General features: G+C 39.6%; 1 protein-coding gene across 1 annotated transcript in view; it reads left to right on the forward strand.

The window, feature by feature from the left end:
• SNX29 (sorting nexin 29) overlaps positions 1 to 25,204 on the forward strand; it is a 472,333-nt gene that overhangs the window by 112,609 nt on the left and 334,520 nt on the right. The gene's annotated exons all lie outside the window — the stretch shown is intronic.

The raw sequence follows: 25,204 nt of genomic DNA on the forward strand, positions 1-25,204 counted from the left end.
ACTTTTTGGCTGTTTTTCCTTGCATTGTTTTTAGCCTGGTTGCTCAGTCTGGGTTAGGTAATATAATTCTCAAAGTTGCTTTTTCTGTTTGAGTTCCAGTTCCTGGTAGTGGTGCTGCCCGTTGTTCAGAGGCTAATGTGTAATACTCGACAGTTGATATTCTGTCAGAAAAGAATCTTAAAACCCTTCCTATTCTACATTTATGTAGGAAAAAAATCCGGAAGTTAAATACAGCGATAATGGCACAATTTTCTTCGTCTTGCCCTCTTAATTAAACTATAGACACTCCATAGGGAAACCTGTTGGTGTCTAAAATCTTGGAACATTTACTGTATATGTGGAATACCAGACTTGATTCAATGTTTCAATCTGAAACAAAATAGTAACACCCCAGGTGTTAGCTGTCTGGTATGGTCAGTAAGTTTATCTACAGATACAGAGGAATATGTGCAAGTGCACATGTTAATAATGCTTGGCAGTTACCCTATGAGATTCTTAGGAACTCTGTTGCAGCACAGAGCCTGTAGCTGAGATTGACAAATTTAAGAGATTTACTTGCTTGGTATTTGGGGTGCCATTAACTCGATTTCTGATCACACTTGAAAATTTTTAACTACTCACTTTGGGGAGTCAGGGTAAGGCAGAAATGTGTGTAAATGGGCTTTACGTTCAAAAGACGTACAGCAGTGGAGATAAGGCGAATTATCATACTTAATATTCACATTTTAGGCTGTGGGATTTGTATATTCATACCTTTTTGACTCATTTTTCCCACAGTTTTTAAATTTGCATTGACATCATATGGGTGAATCATATTTGTCATGCACATACTGTTTTGAAGAACAGATAGGGTAACAAGGCCTAAAGAGATGCTCACTTGGATTAAAATGCAAAATAGATTTTTTTGAAATAAGTTTAATAATAGAAATTGTTGAGTTCTGCTGACATATTGGGAACATATGTCGTGGTGATGGTGCTCTTGGAGTTGGCATACTTGGACGTGGTAAAAATGTAGTGGCAGTGTACCTTCCAGTGAAACAAGTGGTCACTGTAGTGCAAATAGTTTTGGACTTTAAATGTGTGTCTTAGAAATTCTTTTCTAATATAACAGAAACATTGCACTATATAGTGATTTTATTTTATTTTTTTTCCAGCTGCAATTGTCTGTTTACTTTGTAATTTGTAATTGACGCTGCTGAAATATTGAAAGAGTATATATAGATAGTTGCACATCTAGATTTTGGGCAAACTGAATGATTTTGTCACTGAAGAAGAGATGGAATACTATATATTGGTAGTGTGCTGTTATGGATTTTTTTAAGGTTTAGTTGCAATGCAGTACATTCTGCAGAATTGGGTAAAGACTATTACACTGGGTAGGATTAAGCTAAATTCCAGATATTCTGTAATATGAAATTTTGGTACAGCTGGCATGTTATTACAACTTTCAGTGTTAATACTTGATCAATAATTCACTAGGTAGCAATATTCTGAGACTTTTTAGAATAAGCACAGACATTTAATAATGACTTTACTGGTGTAATTTGTTGGCACAAAGTATTTCAGCTTATAATAGTTAATATTCGTGGGCTAGATTGTCCCCTTACACATTTAAAAACTATGGGAGGAGAGATTTTACTTGGATATTCCTTGGGGAATTCCTTGTGGAGATTAATTCAAATTGTCCCATCAGAGGGCAAGAGAATTTTTTTGCTTTTACTGCTGGTTTATATTAGGAGCTACTCTATTTGGAAATTTTATTTTGATATTTATCTGGATGTATTTGAATGCAAGTGGCTTCAGTTGATGGCAAGAATAACTAGAGGAAAAGAACAAAAAAGTCAATAGGGCTCTTCTCATTACATTTGTTTTTATTATTATTTGAATTGTGTTAGCCCTAGAAGGTCCAGTAAGGGATCAGAGCTTCATTGTGTTAGGCATTATACAAACATGTAGTGAAACTTGGGACTTGCACTTGGTCTTGTACATCCTAGCTAAATACCTTAACTGGCAGGCTATAGAATTGTTATCCCTCTTCTTGCCTGGTTGACTGACTCTCCATTGCTATCATGAATGATGATGATGAATAGCCTCTTTCCTACCCTCCCCATGGTTTGTGAATCTAGTTCTACTTTGCTTTTGTCAAAATGCATGAAATGAAAACTAATTTTTTTCACTGGATTGAAACAAAAGGATTTAAAATGATTTTTAAAGGCATTGCTGCAAAGGGGAGTTTTGAAGGGGGATGATGTAGTGGCTTTAGAGATTTTAAAGGGCATAAAGGGCACTTTGCATGCCCTTTGCATAAAGGGCACTGAGAGAAAGTGCAACAGTACTTGTAGGAAAAATTCAGTAATGAATAATAGGTCCTGTCATCATTGGTGGAGCCCAGGCAGGTGTTGATGACTTAATAGCACGTAAGAGATAAGTATGGCAGCATGGCAGGATAAGCCAAGCATGGCCTTGAGAATGAGCATGAGTAGGTTTTGGTGTAGTTTAATAGGCAGGGCCTGTGGAGGGATACAGAATGAGGATAGGGGTAATCAGGCTGAGGTAGGAAGATAACCTTTCCAGCAGTGTTTTAAATAGGTTTAAGGAGGGCAAGATGGCAGAAAGGAGGAGCTTGACGTAGTCAAGATAAGATGACAAGGGCCTGGATGAGCATCTTACCTTTATGGATGGAGAGGAAAGGCTCAATCATAAAGATGTTATACAGGAAGAAACATCAAGACCTGACTGTGGCTTGGATGTATATTGAGATCTCTCAAAGATGATACCCAGATTATAGGCCTGAGTGAGAAGGAGGATTGTGGCATTGTCCATGGTGAGTGAGAGTAAAGTGAAAGGATTGGGCAGGAGGAAGAGCAAGAGTTCAGTTTTGGTGATTTTTTCAGGCTTAACTGATGGTTGGATATTAACAAAAATATGTTAAAAGGCAGGCTGAGATTTTAGTTTGGACAGAACGAGATGAGTCCAGAGTGAAGCGATAAAGAAGATATAGTAGAACCTCAGAGTTATGAACTGACTGGTCAATCACACACCTCATTTGAACTGGAAGTACGCAATGAGGGGGCAGCAGCGGGGGGGGGGGGGGGGGGGGGGAGCAAATACACTACAGTTCTGTATTAAATATAAACCACTAAAAAAAAAAAAAGGGAAAGTTTAAAAAAAGATTTTACAAGGTAAGGAAACTACTTGTTTCATTTGAATTTAAATGGTGAAAAGCAGCATTTTTCTTATGCATAGTACAGTTTCAAACCTGTATTAAGTCAATGTTCAATTGTAAACTTTTGAAAGACCGACCATAATGTTTTGTTCAGAGTTACTAACAACCTCCATTCCCTAGGTGTTCATAACCCTGAGATTCTACTGTTCTTGAAGTTCTGTGTTTTGAAAGTTGGAGTACACTTGAGGAGAATTCTCCAAATGAAACTCTGATGGAGTAGTTAGAAATTAAACCATATAGTTGATATGATGAGTAAATATAGTTTCTGTGCATGAATGTCGTAATACTGTGCAGTATGTTGTTTCCTATCTGAGCCCTTTAGCAGAAGAATAGGTTCTTTGGACTTTGATCTGAAGGGACATCCATAACTAAAATATTAGACTTTGGCACGAAATGTTTTTGATCTGATATTGTTACAAATAACTGTGCTTCACACAGCAATAGGTACAGAAAATTATTTTGAAGTAGGCAAATGTGGTTGCAGAACTACAAAATGGGATATCGGCATACATGGAAGGAGTTGAAACTATTTTGAACTTAGTTTTTTAAAAATGATTAGATTTCAGATTGGCTGTGTCCCTGAAGTAGTTGTTAACACAAGCCAACTAACTTCTGCTGGCAATGCATTTTTAATTTTTTTAACTAGAAACTGGCAATATAGTAGGACAGATTTTTTCTGAGAAGTTACACTGCAAATCCATTATATTGTTAATTGGGAAAATGATCTGCATTAGCCTTGAAATTCTCTCAACTATATTGCTCCCTTTCTTCTGAAGGAATGGAGTTCTTCATCTTTCAGGACCAAAAATTGTGTTTTGAGTGTTCCCTAATTCTTAGAATGTCATCAGTCAGTTGTCGGAATGATTATTTCTTTATGACTTTGATGTCATTTGTAAACTAGAAAACTACCAAAATTTGCCTTTCTCCACAGTCTATTAAATCTAGAGAAGAGACTCATTTGCCCAGGGAAGTCTCTGCTGTGGATTTCTTTGTAAAACACAGAAGAATTCTTGGGTCATTTAAGTTAGAAGTGGCAGTGAACTCAGTCCTTCTCATGAAATATTTTAACTAGTTCTAGCTATTAACCATCATACTGGATTTAAATGTCCACTTAAAACATTTAAACTGGGCAATGGTGAATTGCTAGCCTTCTGGTGTAGTACTGCACTTTTTGGTGTCATTTTGTATGCTGATCTTTGTCTATTCAAAGAATTTTTCTGAAATTACATGCACACTGAGGCAATGGGCTCCTTGAGGATGTTAAGAATGTATTACTTGAGGTTTTTGCATTCTTTCTGTACAGTTTTATATGAGGTGTCAAGCTAAGAATATAGAAGTTTACAATGAAACTGGGTAATCTTATTCACGTTGGCTCAAATTCAAAGATGGTGGTGTTTACACTTCAATAAATTGGCATCAGTGTATCTTACTAACGTAGGGGGCAGAAGTGCAGGGTTGTAGCAAGTAAAGCATTGAAAAGGAGTAGGATGTAAGATAAAGTGTGTGTGTGGAAATGGGGAACAGGCTATGCTTTATCTTAAACCTTTTTACACCTTGTTACATCCTCCTGTTGCTTCTGCTACAAACCAATCTGTTCACCTCTTCTACCCAGCATGTAAATTACTCACAGGAATGGTTCTTCCATGCACATCCCTTCTGAATTTGGCATCTTGTATTCAGCTGTTATCTAGTGTTATACTCATTCAGAAACAGCTGTACTTCAGTGTTGGATGAAATGATTCACATATATTGTTGCTTATAAATGCTTTGGTATTCTTCAAGATGTAAACATGCCCATAAAAATGCAAGGAACTATTTTAAAAAGTGGCATTCACAAGGTCCTGCTCAGTTTTTACACAGTTGTTGTACTACCCCATAATTTGTCATTTGACAATACAATGAAGTCAGTCAGAATGACTTAATGATTATCTAAACAATACCATTTTTGACAGCCATTCATAATGTATATGCTCTGTTAAACTGAAATGGTGTACATGATTTACCTTAAAACAAATGTGTGTAGAGAGATAGTAGAGCAATAAAGTATCACCATATTGACCTGGGTTCTGAAAATTATCTGAACTGTTCTTTATTCAGAGGCTTCTTTCAGTTTGTTAAGTTACTTGTTGTATGATGGCAAGCTGGCTTGTGCCATTCCATAAACCACCAAAGGATGAGTTTAAAAATGAATCCACAAAGAGAAAACAGTTTTTGTATTCTTAAACATAGAAAATCCAGTGAAATGTAATATTTCAGATGGAAGATGAGGAAATTGCCTGATCTTGAAAAGATAAATGTGAATGCTTCGTGTTCTCACAGATGTGACATCTATGCCAAGAAAAGGCAGTGAGAAGATAGAATTGCTTTAACATTAAAGGTCAGTCAGACAAATTAACAAACAGGCTGTTCAGTAGACAATGTCCATACTACAAAGGATATTGCAGGAGAAGACATATCACCTTGTCTGGCATTCATACTTAGTATAAACTTTTTTGAATGGGAAGATTACCATGAAAACTTTGAACACGAAGCACAAATACACTTTACATTGGGTCATGGTCTATGCCATGTTAGCCAAAAGAAAACAATTTTACAGCTTTCCAAGCATGTAGTATTTTCCTTTGTGACAAACTCTTCTGTTAAATTATGCCTCCTTGCAATTTTTTTAAAGACTTGGTTGCATTAGCAGTCATGTTTAGTGGTGTGATGACAGGCTCTACATCAGGAGTGGGCAAACTTTTTGGCCCGAGGGTATGAAAATTGTATGGTGGGCCATGAATGCTCATGAAATTGGGGTTGGGGTGCAGGAGAGGGTGAGGGCTCTGGCTGGGGGTATGGGCTCTGGGGTGAGGCTGGGGATGAGGGATTTGGGGTGTAGGAGGGTGCTCCAGGCTGGGACCAAGGGGTTCAGAGGGTGGGAGGGGGATCAGGACTGGGGCAGGGGGTTGGGGCATGGGAGGGGGTCAGGGATGCAGGCTTCGGGTGGCGCTTACCTCAAGCAGCTCCTGGAGGCAGTGGCATGTCCCCGCTCCTATGTAGCGGTGCGGCCAGGCGGCTCTGAGCGCTGCCCCATCCACAGCCACCGCCCCTACAGCTCCCATTAGCCGCAGTTCCCAACCAATGGGAGCTGTGGGGGTGACGGTTCAGGCGGAGGCAGTGTACACAGCCCTCTGGCTGCCCCTAAGTGTAGAAGCTGGAGGGGGGACATGCTGCTGCTTCCGGGAGCCTCAGCATGCGCGCGCAGAGCGGCCTCAGTCCCTGCTCCCTGGCTGGAGCGCAAGAGGAGGGCAAGCCCCAGACCCTGCTCCTCAGCAGGAGCTCAAGGGCCAGTTTAAACTGGCTGGAGGGCTGGATGTGGCCCCCACGCCATAGTTTGCCCACCCCTGCTCTCCATGCAATCCCAGGAGTTTTATGATTCCAGTTAATGTCGTATTTATACCTCATATGTATGGATACAATTTTTCCATGGTAAAATTAGGCAAAATTCACGGAGCAGTCATGGTAAAAATGTACAAAATCAGGGTAAGGTCACTGCAGGGCTGTAGTTGAAGCCTGAGCCCCGCCATGGTGGGGCTGAAGCCGAAGAAGTCATGGAGATCTGTTCAAGTCCCGGAATACGTGACCTCTGTGATCAGACCATATCCTTACTAATATTGTTTGGATATATGCACAATTCAGACATTCGTACAACATTTTTTTTCATTCCAGTTAATTTACTAGATTTATGTAAAACTATATAATATTTTGAAGCGTCTTAAAAATTGTATGTTGTCAGCAGAACAAAATACATGTTTGGATTTCTGTGTAAATCTTGGATTAGAAGCAAGACGAGTGTTTTCAGTTCCTGACAAAGTACCCGTTAACATCCAGTATTATTGTTAGAAATTTATTCATTTAATTAAAACTCTCTTCAGGCCAGAATAGTTTAGATATATAAAAGATTACACTGTGTTACTCTGTTCCATTCTTAACTTACAAAAGTAGCTTTCTGACCTGAAGATGATTTTTTTTAAACAGTGTATGAGAAAATATTGTGTGTAGTAGATCGTCAGTCTAACTCGCATGTCTTCACCATGTAATTTTGATGATTTAAATTGTTTTAGACTAACTTGCATTTTGCACTGACTAAAGCAAAAACTCTCTAAAAATTACAGCATGAATCATAGTAGCAAATATATATTTTTTTCAGTGGATAATGGTTGAAAAAATTATGAAAGCAGAAAGAAAAATACTTCTCTAACCTCTCTGCCAAATTTGCCAAAATATTCTCTTTAACAATTTCCATACCTCATTTATTTTCAATGAGCACTTTGGAAATGTATTTAAACAATAGAAGAGAGAGAGGTAATTCTAGTAAAGACAAAAAACAGACAATGCCAATGTGTGTTAGAATAGAACTACAGTGGGCTGAAAAGTTGTGGAACTTTATGTTCACTAGAATTTTTAATTCGCTTGGAAAAAATAAAATTAACAATATACAGTGGTATTACTGAGTGGGCATATACCACAACTAAGGGGCCAGATCTCCCATAAAGCAACAAATATATGGTTCTGGGAGTATTGTGGGAGAATTGGTTTTAAAACATAGACCAAAAAGTGGACTCAATTTATCCAGATTATTAGTGGCTCAGATGTCATTTAGTGTTACTAAGATATTATTCAAGCCTTTAGACATATATCCAGCAATAGTAGGAGGAATACAAACAATTATTTTAAGTAGTTTTTAAAATAATAATCTTAAGATGTAGCAGAGATCTGCAAGAATTTCTGTAGTTTTTCACAAACTACAGCATTTCCCAACTTCAATATTTTAGAGTATAGATTCAGATGTATACAGGCAAGGGAGGTGAGGAAAGGCATTGTATAAAGCCAATGTCTTTGATTATTCTTCATAAACCAAAAATCCAAGAGAGACTCTAGAGCTAAAGCATTATCCGGTTTTATTTTATCTTTATAAACAACTACTATGCACTAAAATTCCCGAAGAAGTAAAAAATCTTGTCTCTTAACATAATTTCCAAGAAACTATTTATGGATAGGTAAAAATGAGTTTTGAAATAAATCTTCTGTCCTCAATAAAAAGGCCCAAACTATAGCAAATATTTATTTATATCAGACTGTTGCAAAATTGAAAGTAAAGCAATGAAAAAAACTGAGAAATGTATGCCTAAGATATGAGATGGTTGACGTTACTTCAGAGTAAAATGCCAAAAGCTTAATTAGTTGTGCGTGTGAGTATTCATAAGTATAGCATGTAAAAGGATAAAGTGCATCAAACCAAAAAGTCTTGATGTTCATGTACATTACTAATTATATTTGAACTGTTAATGATTCATCTCTTAATTGATTTGTTTCACATTAATTGAACTGGTTAATCAAAGTGAAACATGATTTTCATGATGTAGTTGGATATCTTTAGGGGCATTACACCTGACCTAAACACTTTCACATATGAGCAAGCCAAAAACTCAGCAGCCAACACACAAAAGATTTTAAGCATGGCTATCTGACATGTGATATAGATATTAACTACTCCATGATATTTCCTGGGGAAGGCCTGTGATTCTAACTGGGACTTCAGGAGCTATCTGATCACAAATTATGAAGGCGCTAGCCACAGTTCCACAGATGCACTGTGGGATGAGATTGTTATACTTACGGCTGGGTTTCAACCTTTTTGTTCTGTGTGAAGAATGCAGTGTATATGCCCCCAAATTACAGCATTTATTCTTTTACTACAGAAGGATTTTTATGAGAATTTACAAGTTTAATTGGTTGGAGCTAAAATTAAAATTGAGACCTTTAAATTAATAGTCTCAGACCTTTGTTTTTGTCTTTCTAAGTGATCTTAATAATGGAATAACACAAAGTCTTCAAACTTTTCACATAAGTAAAACCCATTGAAATCTTGTGCATAGACTACATTTGAAACAAGGTTATAATTAAGCCACGTTATTAACTATTTTTGTATCTAAATGTTATGACAGTATGGAAAAGCCCAGGTTAACGGCTCGGGTTCCTCTAGTACGACCATTGTATCATCAGAGGTATCTCAATCAACTGTCACCCTTCCTCATAGCTATTTGTATGTCACAGTTCTTAGTGGTTGTTATAATCAGCGATATGAGGGAGACTGGACACATGTCAAGAGTTCTCATTAGTACATTCCTTGAACCCGACTGTCACAGCTCTTTAAGGTTCCCTGACACTATCCGAGCTTGGATATGAGTGCTTGAAAGATTCCTCACTGCACTACCGTCTTGTGCACCAAGTCAGTGCTGCCGTGAGAGCTGAGGCGGGAGAATGGAGAGAGATGTTGGTCTCCCTAATACCGCACTCTTCCCATAGCACAGGCCTTCTGACCTTAACTGTATGCATACTGCTGTTTTTCTCTGATCCCATCCTCCTCCCCTACCTCACTATTCTCTCATTATTCCCACTTATTTCTATACCCTCCTTGCATGCAGCCACTTCCACCCGCTTCTTTGCTCCCAGCGGAGCTGTGATGGGTGATGAAGAGGTTGAGATGGATTCATGGGAAAAGAATGGGATGTATGTGATGAAGGGAATTGTGATAGAAAAACAGTCCTGGAGTATAAGGGGTTGGAGAGCAGTTGCCTTATGGTATGTCTATGCTAGTGATTATATGCGTCAGTGTGCATGGTTGTGCCATACTCCCCTATTGTCTGCACCTAAACCCCAGAAGCACATATCTGAAGGCAAGTAGAGGGGCGAGTGAGCTCGCATGCCTGAGAGGTGTGGGAAGAACATACCTCATCTGTGGCATGGTCCCATATCTGTGTAAGTTTGCACATGGATAAGTGTAAGGGACATGTACCAGGTCTCAAATTTCAATAGTGCTCTACCCCATTCCCACAACGCACCTTTTCTTCCTGGCCCTTTCCCAGTTCATAAAGGTCCCTGTCTCTCCATTTTCAGTGATAGTAGCAAGTTGCACTGACCATATCAGAACAGCTTTCCGCTGCACTCTTTACAGATCAATACAGGTGAAACTGGATCCTGCTCCAAGAGCAGCTGGTTGGCCCCTCTACCATACCTGGGTGTTGATCAGTGTGTGGTTGGAGTACACTGTCCTCCACCACTTCTCTTGAAGTGTCAGAAACATTCACCTGTACCGGGAATTTTACAAAGGCTGGAGCAGGTGGGCATTCAGCGGACTCTGGCCCAGTGCCGGGAACTCATCAAGCACTTGAGTCTCATGTACAGGAAGGCCAAAGACTCGAACAATCATGCTGGGAGGGCTTGTTGTACATTCCCCTTCTATGAGGAGCTGTCACAGGCTCCTAGTACAGAGCCAGAGGTGGCTCATGATTTCCATCTCAGTCTCAGCCCTGCTGGCTTCATTGCCTGATGGATACTGATGAGGGCAAGGGCAAGGGCAAGGAAGCAACAGGAACCCATGGAGGATGCCCCAGAAGACCTGGAGGATGAGGAACATATGATTCTGTACCTTTATTCGGAGAAGCTGGTTGAGCAAGCCTCCTCAACGAACCTGAGGAGGACCCTGAGTTGTGGCAGGAACCAGAATCTGAGACTGATAAGTTGCACTGGACCCGCACCCTCACTTCAAATGTCCCCTCTTGCTCTGGTGCTGAATTTCTGATTTTAAGATTGAAGGCTTTTGAAGTACTGTGCACTGACTTTTCCTCCCTAGACCACATACCATGTGTTACTATGTCTCTGAACTGTTTGAATTGCAGTGCTGAAAGCATGCCATTGTCATGCCCTAACCAAACTCCTCCAACTTTCCCCTTTATCCAGCCCCATCCATCTATCCCAAAATGGTCCCCAAGCAGGACACAGTTATAGGTCAATGATTTTATTGATGTCTGATTAACAACTATTATGCATTTGGCTAAAGATACTTCTTAAGAACAGACTGTTAAGGAAAAAATCATTGTGCTCCTCTGTCTGTGCATTCCTTGGACAGGCACAGTCAGATGTGAACTGGGGGAAGGGGTGGGTTAGAAGGGTCCCAGTTAGGAATAGGACAGTTGTAGAAGACTCACAGTTGCAGTTCTAAAGTTAGTAACAGCTGTCTTTTGTCCCTTGGAAGATTACACAGTTCAGTGCTTTGTACAAACAGGAGCCATGCAGATTTATGGGGTGGGGTAGGGTGGGAAGTGGAGTGGTGGGGTGGGGTTAGGTCCAGGAAGGAAACAGAACACAGCTGTAGAACACTTTGATTAAATCATAGAATCATAGACTTTAAGGTCAGAAGGGACCATTATGATTGTCTAGTCTGACCTTCTGCACAACGCAGGCCACAGAATCTCACCCATCCATTCCTGTATCAAATCCCTAACCTTGTCTGAGCTATTGAAGTCCTCAAATCGTGGTTTAAAGATGTCAAGGTGCAGAGAATCCTCCAGCAAGTGACCCGTGCCCCACGCTGCAGAGGAAGGCGAAAACCCCCCAGGGCCTTTGCCAATCTGCCCTGGAGGAAAATTCCTTCCCGACCCCAAATATGGTGATCCGCTAAACCCTGAGCATGTGGGCAAGACTCACCAGCCAGACACCCAGGAAAGAATTCTCTGTAGTAACTCAGATCCCACCCATCTAACATCCCATCACAGGCCATTGGGCATATTTACCGCTAATAGTCAAAGATCAATTAATTGCCAAAATTAGGCTATCCCATCATACCATTCCCTCCATAAACTTATCAAGCTTAGTCTTGAAACCAGATATGTCTTTTGCCCCCACTGCTCCCCTTGGAAGGCTGTTCCAGAACTTCACTCCTCTGATAGAAACCTTCATCTAATTTCAAGTCTAAACTTCCTGATGGCCAGTTTATATCCATTTGTTCTTGTGTCCACATTGGTACTGAGCTTAAATAATTCCTCTCCCTCCCTGGTATTTATCCCTCTGATATATTTGTAGAGAGCAATCATATCTCCCCTCAGCCTTCTTTTGGTTAGGCTAAACAAGCCAAGTTCTTTGAGTCTCCTTTCATAAGACAGGTTTTCCATTCCTCGGATCATCCTAGTAGCCCTTCTCTGTACCTGTTCCAGTTTGAATTCATCCTTCTTAAACATGGGAGACCAGAACTGCACACAGTATTCCAGATGAGGTCTCACCAGTGCCTTGTATAACGGTACTAACACCTCCTTATCTCTACTGGAAATACCTTGCCTGATGCATCCCAAGACCACATTAGCTTTTTTCACGGCCATATCACATTGACGGCTCATAGTCATCCTGTGATCAACCAATACTCTGAGGTCCTTCTTCTCCTCTGTTACTTCCAACTGATGCGTCCCTAGCTTATAACAAAAATTCTTGTTATTAATCCCTAAATGCATGACCTTGCACTTTTCACTATTAAATTTCATCCTATTACTATTACTCCAGTTTACAAGGTCATCCAGATCTTCCTGTATGATATCCCGGTCCTTCTTTGTGTTGGCAATACCTCCCAGCTTTGTGACATCCACAAACTTTATTAGCACATTCCCACTTTTTGTGCCAAGGTCAGTAATAAAAAGATTAAATAAGATTGATCCCAAAACTGATCCCCGAGGAACTCCACTAGTAACCTCCCTCTAGCCTGACAGTTCACCTTTCAATATGATCCATTGTAGTATCCCCTTTACCCAGTTCCTTATCCACCTTTCAATTTTCATATCGATCCCCATCTTTTCCAATTTAGCTAATAATTCCCCATGTGGAACCATATTAAATGCCTTACTGAAATTGAGGTAAATTAGATCCACTGCGTGTCCTTTGTCTAAAAGATCTGTTACCTTCTCAAAGAAGGAGATCAGGTTGGTTTGGCACGATCTACCTTTTGTAAAACCATGTTGTATTTTGTCCCAATTACCATTGACCTCAATGTCCTTAACTACTTTCTCCTTCAAATTTTTTCCCAAGACCTTGCATGCTACAGATTTCAAACTAACAGGCCTGTAGTTACCCGGGTCACTTTTTCCCCCTTTCTTAAAAATAGGAACTATGTTAGCAATTCTCCAGTCATATGGTACAACCCCTGAGTTTACAGCTTCATTAAAAATTCTTGCTAATGGGCTTGCAATTTCATGTGCCAGTTCCTTTAATATTCTTGGATGAAGATTATTGGGCCCCCTGATTTAGTCCTATTAAACTGTTCGAGTTTGGCTTCTACCTTGGATGTGGTAATATCTACCTCCATATCCTCATTCACATTTGTCATTCTACAATTATCCCTAAGCTCCTCATTAAAGACTGAGGCAAAGTATTTGTTTAGATATTGGGTCATGCCTAGATTATCCTTAACCTCCACTCCATCCTCAATGTTTAGCGGTCCCACTTCTTCTTTCTTTGTTTTCTTCTTATTTATATGGCTATAGAACCTTTTATTTTTGTTTTTAATTCCCTTTGCAAGGTCCAACTCTACATGGCTTTTGGCCTTTCTCACGTTATCTCTACATGTTCTGACCTCAATAAGGTAGCTTTCCTTCCTGATCCCTCCCATCTTCCACTCCTTGTAGGCTTTCTGCTTTTTCTTAATCACCTCTCTGAGATGCTTGCTCATCCAGCTTGGTCTACAACTCCTGCCTATGAATTTTTTCCCCTTTCTTGGGATGCAGGCTTCTGATAGTTTCTGCAACTTTGACTTGAAGTAATTCCACGCCTCCTCCACCTTTGCATCCACAAGTTCTTCAGTCCAATCCACTTCCCTAACTAATTTCCTTAATTTTTTAAAATTAGCCCTTTTGAAATCAAAAACCCTAGTCACAGATCTATTTTTGTTTATCCTTCCATTTAGTTTGAACTGAATTAGCTCATAATCGCTCGAACCAAGGTTGTCCCCTATAGCCATTTCTTCTATGAGGTCTTCACTACTCACCAAAACCAAATCTAAAATGCATTCTCTCTTGTTGGTTCAGCAACTACTTGGTGAAGGAATCCATTAGCTATTGCATCCAGGAAAATCTGAGCCCTATTATTATTACTAGCACTTGTCCTCCAGTCTATATCTGGGAAGTTAAAGTCTCCATGATCACACAATTCCCATTAGTATTTACTTCATTAAAAACATTAAAGAGGTCTCTATCCATATCCAAATCAGATCCCAGTGGTCTATAGAACACCCCAAGCACTATCCCAGGGGAGGCTCTAGTAGCTTTCTCCCCCAATGTGATTTTTGCGCAGGCAGACTCTGTCTTATCCATTCCATCACTTCTTCTTTCTTTACAGTCTACCTCATCATTGATATACAATGCTACTCCACCACCTTTGCCTTTATTTCTGTCTTTCCTAAACAGCACATACCCTTCAATACCTGTACTTCAGTCATGACTACTATTCCACCATGTTTCTGTTATCCCTATAATATCTGGTTTCTCTTCCTGCACCAGTAGCTCTAGTTCCTCTATTTTGTTACCTAGGCTCCTCGCATTGGTGTACAAACATCTTAATTTTTGCAGTTTGGCTTCGCTCACATTCTTTACCCGATTAGGCACAGACATTCTACCATCAGTATCACCTATTAGACTGGTATCTACACTACCTTTCCTCCTTATGTCCGTTCTCCTACCCATGGCTGTATCCTTTCTTACTTGGTTTTCTTCCCTCTCAATGTTAATATCTGGCGTGGAGATTACCTGGACATCTCCCAACCATCTCCCCCAAATTCCTAGTTTAAAGCTCCCTTAATCAGTTGTGCCAGCCTCCATCCTAGAAGTCTATTTCCCTCCTTACTCAGGTGAAGTCCATCCCGAGAGTACAGTCCTCTGTCCATGAATGCCTCCCAGTGGCCATACATCCCAAAGCCTTCCTTATAGCACCACTGCCTGAGCCATCTGTTGATCGTCATAATCTTGTCACACCTTTGTTGCCCTTCTCTAGGAACAGGCAGAATCCCACTGAAGATCACCTGAGCCTCGATTTTCTTAAGCGTCTTTCCCAGCCTGGCATAGTCTCCCTTGATATGTTCCAGCGAGAAGCTAGCCGTATCATTTGTCTGAGGAAAAGTTAGTCACATCAATCCTTTGCCCCTTGGAAGATGACACAATTTTTACCATCCCTGTCCCTGATGTCTGGTCTCTCCTGACACTGAGTCATGCTGCAGAGGCTGGGGGAAATGGGAATGGGAGAAGGATCCAGCCTGGCAGTTGAATAAACACAGTGCAGTGTCCCTTTGCAACAGAGAGGCAAGTGGTTTATTGTGCTGATGTGAAACTTCAGGAAACTAAAGTTGTGGTGTGTCTCTTTCTTTCCCTGTCCATTTCACTGTTGTTATGCAGGCACAAGGACAGGATTTTCTGGTGATGCCTGAGTGGGTCGGATGAGCAGTGTTTGTGGTTTGCATCTCCCTTTGCACAGAAACGCTGTATGTTAGCTGAGAATATAGTCAACTTCCAGTTGAATTGCCTGCCAGTCCTTTAAGCATATTTAAGCAAATTTCTGGTGTAGCAGAAACTCTAGCTGAGTCTTGAGGTTCAACGGCAGTGCAAATCTGCTTGGTCCACCTTCATAACTGACCAAACCCTTCCATTCAGTAACGTGTAAAGGGGAACATTAGCAGAAACATCTCTCTGGCATAGATTGCTGGATCTCTTTCACAAAACTGGAAGACTTCTTTCTTCCATTTTGGTACCTTGAAAACTGCCATGTTCTTTAAAGACTTTCTTTGCCAACATCTGGAGAAGAAATTGCAAATGGCAATATAGGCCCTAGAAGGAACTGCTCCTGCTCCTCTCCCCTTGAGACACTGTGAACATTTTACATTTTTTAAAACATTAGTATTTGCATTTTACCACTAGAAGCTTCTGCTCCTTCCTCATGGGCTGCAAAAGTTGTCTGAAAATCAAGGATAGTCCAACAGCTGCATTCCTGGAATGCTGAAAAGTATCGAAATTGTGGCCTTCTACAGAAAAGTTGTGTTATGTGGGAGGATTTCTCAGCTTCTTCCAAAGGAAAAAAAAAATATTATGCGACTTTTGTCTTTGAATTGGCAGGACCTTTGGTACCTGAGAGGAAAACCCTTCGGCAAGGAGGGCAATACTCCAGAGACATCAGAGGCAGATGGAGAAGGACCCTGGAAAAGCTGTTCATAGAGATGGATAGGAGAAATCAGGAGCAGTTTGAATTCCTCAGGGCACAGCAGGAGCAGGCTCTTCAGCAGGAGTCACTGCTAATGAACTGGTTCATGGAGCAGGAGGCCAAAGGGAATGGGAGCATTCGCTACTGGAGAGGCTTATTGAACTGGTGCTGAATGAGTTCGGTGTCTGCCAGCTGCCAAGGCTACTGAGCCAGTCCTTGAACAGAAACTGCCTCCTGCTCCTCCAGCTGCCACCCTGATTAATTTTGCATCACTTGTATAGCCGTTATTATTGGCGTAGCTTATCTAAATTTGGTTGCTTCAGTATATTACAATTTTGGAACCTTAGCTATTCAGAATTGACATGTAATGTAGGCGAGGAATTGCATTTGATTTGTAGAATTTTCTGTTTTTATAGAGTATTTTTTATATATTCATTATATTTTTATACATTCATTATATATAAAATGAATTAAAAGGCAGATACATTAAACTAAGTGCAGTCATATTAAGAATCATTTCAGTTTGCAAAATTTTGACACTTTTATATTGCCAAAATACATAAAGATGGAGTAGTTCTGGGGTTTGTTTGAGTAATTTTAAGCAGTGTTTCCTTGAGTACTAGGTTGTCTAAGATAAAATGGGGATAGAGATAATTACTTCAACTTCAGAATTACTGCGGAAATAGAGATTTTTAACTATTGGAAGACTTGCAATCACTGCTTACTTGATGATTCTTCTTCCCATGTAGTTTTAAAGAAAGGCAGTATGAACAGCATTAACTGTTGCTAAGGAAGTATGGGTCTGTGTGTCATTAATAGTTATTGTGAAAATAGAATGCCTGTCTTCAGCAAAGCAATATTTTATACATGTGTAAGAATGAATTTCTTACCATAACCATTCCTTTAAAACAGTGAAGAAGCTTGACACTGCTGTTGAAAATTAATGCCCTATTTAAGCATTATTAGCTGTGTTTCATTTTAGAGTCTTGGAAGCCATGATTCTCACATCAGTAATGGGAATCTAGTGCTACTGCAGGCACTGCCCCTGCAGCTCCATGACAAATGTGACCTCTGTGACAAACTCGCAGCCTTAATTATGTGCCACAGGCAGAGAATAGAAGGGATCAAGGTGCACCAGTGCCCAAGACCCCTTTAATGGCAGGAAATTAAGTTAGATACAGTAGAACTTCAGAGTTACGAACACCTGAGTTATGAACTGATCAGTCAACCACACACCCCAAGAACTCTTACTGCAGTGGTTCTCAAATTTTTTGTATTGGTGATCCCTTTCACACAGTTTATGAGTGCGACCCCCTCCTTATAAATTAAATAAATAAATAAATAAATGGTGATATCCTATCTCCTAGAGCTGGAAGGGACCTTGAAAGGTCATTGAGTCCAGCCCCCTGCCTTCACTAACAGGACCAAGTACTGATTTTTGCCCCAGATCCCTAAGTGGCCCCCTCAAGGATTGAACTCACAACCATGGGTTTAGCAGGCCAATGCTCAAACCACTGAGCTATCCCTCCCACCACTTTTTTAATGTTTAACACTATTATAAATGTTGGAGGAAAAATGAGGTTTGGGGGTGGAGGCTGACAGCTTGTGACCCCCATGTAATAACCTTGTGACCCCCTGAGGGTCATGACCCCTAGTTTGAGAACCACTGTCTTACTGGTAGGCTGTTTCAGAACCTTCTTCTGATTTCCAGCTTGAATTTGTTCATGGCCAGTTTATACCCATTTGTTCTTGTGGCAACATTATCCTTTAACTTAAATAGCTCTTCCCCTCCCTGGTGTTTACCCCGATGTTTCTCAGCCTTCCTTTTGCTAATCTAAACAAGCCACATTCTTTAGTCATATCTCATAAGATAGGCCCTCCATTCCCCTGATCATTTTAGTAGCTCTTCTCTACACCTGTTCCAATTTAAATTACTCTTTCTTGAACATGAGTGAGGAGAATTGTACACAGTATTCCAAATGAGGTTTTACCCGTGCCTTGTACAATGACATTAATAACTTCTCTGTCTCTATTGGAAGTGCCTCACACGATACATCCTACGATTGCCTTTTTTGCAGAAGCATCACATTTGCAGCTCATCCTGTGATCGACCTACACACTTAGGTCTCCCTACTCCTTTGTTGCTTCCAACTGACAAACCCCAGCTTATAGCAGAAATTCTTGTTGTTAAACCCTAAGTGCATGACCTTGCATTTTGACCTATTACATTTAATCCTGTTTCTGTTACTCCAGTCTTCAAGGCCATCCAGTTCTTCCTCTATAATATTCCAATCCTCCTCTGTATTATTGAATCCTCCCAACTTTGTATCAGCAAATTTCTTTAGCACGCTCCTACTTTTTGTGTCTACGTCATTAATAAAAATATTAAATAAGATTGGTCCCAAAACCAATCCTGGAGGAACTCCACTAGAAGTCCAAAAATTCACCTTTGAGTACAGCCTGTTGTCTTCTTCCTTTTAGCAAGTTCCTGGTTTTTCTTGGATTGCTGTTGGAATTTTAATATTTACTTTCCTGTGAAATGTGTTCTGTTCTTTGCCTGTAATGCATTATAGTCCAGTAGAACTTCGTGACTGTTAGTGACATATTTTTACTTTATTTTCAAAGCAATACTGTTATCAAAGGCGGAAACTCCCTAGTCAAGAGAGTCTGTAATTGTTTGATTTGCCTTGGGGAAAAATTACACAGGAAAAAGCTAACTATATCATTTAATTATAAAGTCTCGAGAAGCTACAATATTATCTATGCCAGTGAAATTAGCTTTGGAAAGCATGTTTTGATAAAAGGTTAATAACACTGGTCTACAATTTTTGAGAAGTCGTCTGCTTCAGAGATAAAATGTGCTATTTATTATGTATTTTGATGTGCTGAATTCAAATATGACAATTAAAACAACTGATTGGCTACTGTTTCTAAGATATTTAAGTTTTTACATTTTATGTCTATGTATATTGTGTAGATAGTAGAGTTTTAATCATAAATTGTAAACCTAGGTCTTTTCATGTGTTTATGGTTGCTTTACATGAGAATATTTCACCTGTCCTGTTTATGTAACACTTTAAAAATCAGCAAAAGGGTTATATAAATAAAATTTATTATGAAACAAAAGGCAAAAAACTATTCTGTACATAGTTTAGTCCTATTCAGTGTCTACTCGGCGCTTCTTGGCTTGTCTCTTGTATTCATTAAATGGAGCATCTCTTGTCACTGTCCAGCAATAGTCTGCAAGCATTGATGGGCTCCGTTTGCCCTGATAGCGTTTCTCCATTGTTGCAATGTCCTGGTGAAATCGCTCGCCGTGCTCGTTGCTCACCGCTCCGCAGTTCGGTGGAAAAAAATCTAGATGAGAGTGGAAAAAATGTATCTTTAGTGACATGTTGCAACCAAGGCTTTTGTATGCCTTGAGGAGGTTTTCCACCAACAACCTGTAGTTGTCTGCCTTGTTGTTTCCGAGAAAATGTATTGCCACTAACTGGAAGGCTTTCCATGCCGTCTTTTCCTTGCCACGCAGTGCATGGTCAAATGCATCATCTCGAAGAAGTTCACGAATCTGAGGACCAACAAAGACACCTTCCTTTATCTTAGCTTCACTTAACCTTGGAAATTTTCCACGGAGGTACTTGAAAACTGCTTGTGTTTTGTCAATGGCCTTGACAAAGTTCTTCATCAGACCCGGCTTGATGTGTAAGGGTGGTAACAAAATCTTCCTTGATTCAACAAGTGGTGGATGCTGAACACTTTTCCTCCCAGGCTCCAATGACTGTTGGAGTGGCCAATCTTTCTTGATGTAGTGGGAATCTCTTGCACGACTATCCCATTCGCAGAGAAAACAGCAGTACTTTGTGTATCCAGTCTGCAGACCAAGCAAGAGAGCAACAACCTTCAAATCGCCACAAAGCTGCCACTGATGTTGGTCATAGTTTATGCACCTCAAAAGTTGTTTCATGTTGTTATAGGTTTCCTTCATATGGACTGCATGACCAACTGGAATTGATGGCAAAACATTGCCATTATGCAGTAAAACAGCTTTAAGACTCGTCTTCGATGAATCAATGAACAGTCTCCACTCATCTGGATCGTGAACGATGTTGAGGGCTGCCATCACACTATCGATGTTGTTGCAGGCTACAAGATCACCTTCCATGAAGAAGAATGGGACAAGATCCTTTTGACGGTCACGGAACATGGAAACCCTAACATCACCTGCCAGGAGATTCCACTGCTGTAGTCTGGAGCCCAACAGCTCTGCCTTACTCTTGGGTAGTTCCAAATCCCTGACAAGGTCATTCAGTTCACCTTGTGTTATGAGGTGGAGTTGAGAGGAGGAGGATGGGAGAAAATGTGGGTCCTGTGACATTGATGGTTCAGGACCAGAAGTTTCATCCTCTTCCTCTTCCTCGTCTGACTCAAGTGAGAATGATTCTGGTGCATCAGGAACTGGCAGTCCTTCTCCGTGGGGTACTGGGCGTCTAGCTGATGGAATGTTTGGATAATGCACAGTCCACTTTTTCTTCTTTGACACACCTTTCCCAACTGGAGGCACCATGCAGAAGTAACAATTGCTGGTATGATCTGTTGGCTCTCTCCAAATCATTGGCACTGCAAAAGGCATAGATTTCCCTTTCCTGTTCAACCACTGGCAAAGATTTGTTGCACAAGTGTTGCAGCATATGTGTGGGGCCCACCTCTTGTCCTGATCTCCAATTTTGCAGCCAGAATAAAGGTGATAGGCTTTCTTAACCATAGTGGTTATACTGAGCTTTTGTGATGCAAAAGTTATCTGCACTGTTCACACAAGTACGAGGCATCTCTGCTCACTTTGGCTAAACAGAAATGTGTCCCTTTGCAAAATCAAACACTGACAAATAAGAGAGCACGACACTGTATGATTTCTAGAGCTGATATAGGGCAATTTGTTCAGCAGAGTGATGTAAGCGTCGTTATGATTGCATCATCCATGACTTCTAGGAATAACATGATGCAATTCATATCATGTATGATGCAATACCAGCTTCAGATTGCACCATTCATTGTTTTGCCTAAAAAGCAAGTACTATCCAAACCCAGTCATAGATTTATTCATAGATCCAGTCAAAGATGGATTTTAGTCATGTCTGGTTTAAATTGAGATCCCTTCCCTTTATAACTCACTTATCCTCCGCCATTCCCAAGTCAAGGGACGTATATACTGACCCAATAGCATATCTTGAAAACTAGAGCCAATCAACAATTTTAAGCATCATTTTTGTTCTCAGTGACCCAGAATTAGTAAAGTTTGACTACATTTATTTCAGAAGCATTTTGGCTGTAGAGCAGTGTAACCAAATGAATTTTTGAAATACAAAATGTTCATATTTGTTAAAACTTTGAAATACATTCCATAATTTTTGTTGTGGAATACAGTTGCAAAACTATTGACAACCACCTCCTACTACTTGAATCAATTTCAGACTGAATATTAGTTTGACAAAAATCCCCCTTGCCTTTAGAGATGTATACAAGCTGTCACTTTTTATATTGAAATGTAGGTTTATGCTGTATTTGTCTAATCATCCTACTAAAAAAGAGAATTTGGAAAACAAATCTGTTTTGTCAAAAGCAAACTTTGTAATATTGTCTACACAAAAATGAGAAATTGTGTGTAATTTTGAACCCCCCCCCAAAATATTAGTCACCTGGTTAGTTTGTTTATATGTCATATACTCAAATAAATGACTGTATACAGGGGAGAGGAGGAGGGGGCTGAATTAAGGTTGCATGAGCAATCTTAGATCTATCATTTTCTAACTTTTTTGCATGATTGCCTTATCAATCTTAGCATTTTTTAAACATAATTTTTGTGTGTTATTTCCTGGGGTTTTAAAAAAGTAAACTGAAAAAACAGAATTTCTATTATTTGGCATCATATTGACATCTAGATGGGTCATCAGCAGGGTTGTAACCTTTCGATCCACAGCATAGACCTCTGGCACAGTTGAGCTAACAGACTGATAGGAATAGTAGGTTGTTGTCCTCTGTGGGCCAGCCATTAGATGGAGATGAGAGGCATGCTTTGCTAGTGGGTTTCACAGCTATTTACTCACTGCAGAGGAATACTTGAGAATCTTGGGTTCTATTCAGGTTCTGGAGGAGAGTGTGCTTTAGTGGGAACAGACTTTTCTGCACGTTTGCTCCACCTGCCTGACACGTGTTCCTGTCTTCTCCACACTGTCCTTATTCCAGTCCTGTCTCTTGCTCTTTGCCCACCCCAAACCCCACTCCTTGTCCCACTCAACTTTGTCCAGCCAATCTGTCCCTTCCCCACACTCCCTAGCTCCTTTTCTGCTCCCTATCTCTTCCCTCCCAGTTCCAATCAAAGTTCCCTCAAGCCTGATCTAACTCCATTGAAGTCAATGGAAAGACAATTTCCGTGGGTGTTAAATCAGGTGTTATGTGTCTTGAGATCCTTAGATAAAAAGCTATAGAAATTCACACACCACGGGGATGGGTGCTATGTTAGAATTTAGATTGTTCCTGCTGGTCTTATAAAATAAATGTTCAGGACTAATAAGTAATATTAGGCCAATTGATTGATAAAGAGACACATTTGAAAATGAGATGTGAACTGAACTATGATAGCTTGCTTTGAAATTGTCTTAAATAGGAAATCCTATGTGATTTCACCACCTTTGTGAAGTGAATGTGTACTTTGGGGTTTTTTTTGAGTTCTTTGATACAATAGTATAATTTTAATATTTTTAAATGGTATTAGTTTCTCAGTATAGACAGATTCCCTATCCATCTTCCCAAACTTAAAAATGCCCCTTTAAGATTCTAGTGTTTATCATGCCTTGCGATTCTTTTGATGTTTAAGCCTCCTAATTCGAAACTGAATATAGTTATAAATATAGATATGTCTGCACTGTTAATGATAAATGTTTCCTCCATGATTTTGGTATAAAATATAATATTTTCCAAGAATGAGTTACCTAATCCTATCATCATTTAGTACATGAGATTAAACAATATTTCTGTGTTTTCTTATTCTAAATCTCACCTCTCTTCTTTCCATCTGAAGAAAAAAAGACTTGTTTTTGTAGTTTACATATTTAGGAAATTAAAAATATCCTAAAATGCATAAAACATTCAAGGACTTTATTAAAATTTCATAGTTAAGTAATGAATAGTTCCTTCCCCACAGGATTTAGCAAACTGCTATTAAGGGACTGAATTAAACTGAGGTTGCATTGACCAGAAGTCTGACTTGACAACTGTGTGGCCTTTAAATAAAGAATATAGCAGCAGCCTAATTTTCCAGTAAATTCCTAAGAATGTTCTATATTGTCATTTTTATATAGTAATCATTTCTTAAGATAGTCCCAAGGGAAAGCCCTCCCTTTATTTTAACTGTGAGTGTTTAAATTACTGCAGCTGAAGTGTGGATTGCTTGATGGCAGCACAATTGTGACAAAATAAGTATGACTTTCTCAATATTTTTATTAGATTGTGTCACAGAAACTTGAGGCTACAGTTAAAAATTCTATTGTTACTATTCTAGGCTGAATTTGATTGGGAATCTAGCAGAATAGTTGGATTTACTTTCAGACTCAAAGGCAGTATTTGATGTTGCAATTGTGGGATTGCAGAATGATTGGAAATTGAAAATCTTTCCTGCCAGGAAAGTGGAACCAGGAATGAATTTCTGTTGAGTCCAGATTAATGGTGAGAAAGTAAGAGCGCTCTTACTTTTGCTGTGGAGATTTAAGTCTGCTTGCTGTGTGGTAGAGGATTAAGTGCAATTGCTGGCACCTAATTTCATGCTTTCGACAATATTTAAAATAATTCAAGTAGTGTGTTCCTGTCCAGTTTTCATAGCCCCATATCAACTCTAAAAGAGTGCTAAAGTTTCAGATCCGTCCTATTTCCATTGGCATTGCATAATTAGGTTGAAATTAGCCATTTTAAAAAGGTTAATTTAGTATTACATTCTCCCATTAATGTCCCCTTTCCTCATCCTGCATAACAAATAATTAAAAGAGTTCAACGTAATTTAGTATCAACTCTGTTGACTGTATCTTTCGGTGGCATAGTGCTATTAGCTGGAATGCAATTTGCGGCCCTTTATGTTTTGAGTGGGGTGGAAGAGGATCTTGAGGGGCGGGCAGCACTCCTACAGAAGATACCCTTCTGTAGGGACCTTAGAGAACTATCTATTGGGATAGTTGTAGCTCTTTTAAGTTTTTTGGACTGCCTTTTTTGGACTGCCTCTGAGGCATTGCATACTTCCCCCCCTAACCAGTCTAACTGCCAAATGTACAATTTAGCATGCTTCCTCTAAGGGAGAATGTGTCTCCAAGGCTTTTCCACCTGGTATATCTATTTCAGAAAAGCAATCTTTCTAAACAGTTGAATCTGCATCTTCATTTCTAATTTTCTGTGGCAGACTGTTCTGCATAGTTATAAATCTGTAGTTTGAGAGTGACAAGTGTCTACTATACTGAAAAAAGCCTCTTGTTTTGAGGGAACTATTGGGAAGCCAAGTCTCTTCTTGTTACAGGTGGAGTCTATTTCCAAACCACTTGCAAAACATTTGCAGTATGAAGTGCTTTTTATGCCATGTTGAGTGAGATTATTTAGAAGCTTTATTACATAAGGGTTTTCTGTATTCACTTGCTTGACAAAGTTAAATTCTGTTTCTTCTGTATAAATGCTTCTATTGAATTAATGAGACTGAATGAACTCAAAGGGGTGGCTGATTTATATCTTTGTTTGAAATTTAAGCTGTTACAATCCTTTTCTATTTCAGACCTTAACTAAAGCTTTTAGTGTCACTAGTGGCAGAAAAATAGTGGGAAATTTAAATACTTGCTTCTCTCCAATTGAAAATAATAAGGAAGTAGAAGATAAACTTTGAAAAATAGCAGACTAAAAATG

The sequence above is a fragment of the Terrapene carolina genome, unplaced genomic scaffold (assembly GCF_002925995.2).
Source record: "Terrapene carolina triunguis isolate 2854851 unplaced genomic scaffold, T_m_triunguis-2.0 Scaffold93, whole genome shotgun sequence".
Classification (NCBI taxonomy): Eukaryota; Metazoa; Chordata; order Testudines; family Emydidae; genus Terrapene; species Terrapene triunguis.